This window comes from Tupaia chinensis, unplaced genomic scaffold, assembly GCF_000334495.1.
Source record: "Tupaia chinensis unplaced genomic scaffold, TupChi_1.0 Scaffold140929_1, whole genome shotgun sequence".
Classification (NCBI taxonomy): domain Eukaryota; kingdom Metazoa; phylum Chordata; class Mammalia; order Scandentia; family Tupaiidae; genus Tupaia; species Tupaia belangeri.
In genome coordinates, this window is record NW_006200797.1 from 1 (window position 1) to 1497 (window position 1497).

Below are 1497 nucleotides of genomic sequence, written 5' to 3' on the forward strand. Positions count from 1 at the left end.
AACAAAGGGGAAAAAGTACATTTAGTTGACATAAAACTAAAATGTTATTTGCTGATGATAATGTATATGGTAATGTCTTTGTCTCGACTGATGTGCATTATCATTCATACTCGTAAAAACCTTGTACGCTGTAAAGATATATAGTGATTACATGTAAATTATAGTAAAACATGTAATAAAAATCATATGGAGGGGACCAGCAGTTGGCATAATGGCTACATTGCTGGACCCCAATGTAGCTGACTGCGATTCGAGTCCCGGACCCAGTGGCTTAAACTCATGCCAGGTCCATGTGTGTTCGTGTCCAAGACCCTGAGAAGAGAATAAAAAAGAAGGGATTGTGACATGGCCAAGCCCCTGGAGGGGGTGATTTCTTGCTTTCTGTCTCTCTTTGTCTTCTGGTAAGTGCTCGTGCCCTATAGCAAAAACCTCTCCAAAAAATAAATAAATAAATAAAAATGAAATCACAAGGAGAAGTTTACATGGTAATTTCTTCAGGTGCAACACTGGACTTTAACATTATTTCTTCTTTTCAGTGAAACCAAGTAAAAGCATTCATCTACCATTACTGTTATTTGGTGGTTTTATTTATTTTTTTGATGTTAATAATCTATCTTCATAACACAGTTGCAACAAAATTGGCATTATCATCTTGCCTTTAATAGGTATAGAAGATAATGGAGAGATCGATCTAAGATGGCGACTGTGGAACCGGAAACTACCCCTACCCCTAATCCCCCACCTAGAAAAGAGGAGAAAACAGAATCTAATCAGGAGGTTGCTAACCCAGAACACTATATTAAACATCCTCTACAGAACAGATGGGCACTCTGGTTGTTTTAAAAATGATAAGAGCAAAACTTGGCAAGCAAACCTTAGACTGATCTCTAAGTTTGATACTGTTGAAGACTTCTGGGCTCTGTACAACCATATCTAGTTGTCTAGTAATTTAATACCCGACTGTGACTACTCACTTTTTAAGGACGATATTGAGCCTATGTGGAAAGATGAGGAAAACAAACGGGGAGAACAATGGCTAATTACATTGAACAAACAGCAGAGAGAAGTGACCTCGATCGCTTTTGGCTTGAGACACTGCTGTGCCTTATTGGAGAATCTTTTGATGACTACAATGATGACGTGTGTGCAGCTGTGGTTAATGTTAGAGTGAAAGGCGATAAGATAGCAATATGAGGAACCAGCAGTTAGAGTAATGGCTATGTAGCTAGACTCCCACATAGTCGACTGTGGTTCATGTCCCGGACCTGGTGGCTTAAAACTCACGCAGGGCGCATGTGTGCGCGTGCCCAAGATCACGAAATGAGAATGGAGGAGAAGGGATTGTGGCGTGACCATCCCCCCTGGGGGGTGATTTCTCTCTCTCTGTCTGTCTGTGAGTATACACACAACCACCCTAAGAAAAAAAAAAAAAAAAACCTCTTCAAAAAAATAGATAGCAATATGGGCTACTGAATGTGAAAATAGAGAGGCTGTTAC

General features: G+C 40.0%; 1 pseudogene; it reads left to right on the plus strand.

Moving 5' to 3' along the window:
* The first annotated feature begins 696 nt into the window (after nucleotides 1-696).
* On the plus strand, nucleotides 697-1194 carry LOC102492516 (eukaryotic translation initiation factor 4E-like; annotated as a pseudogene).
* The last annotated feature ends 303 nt before the right edge of the window (nucleotides 1195-1497 follow it).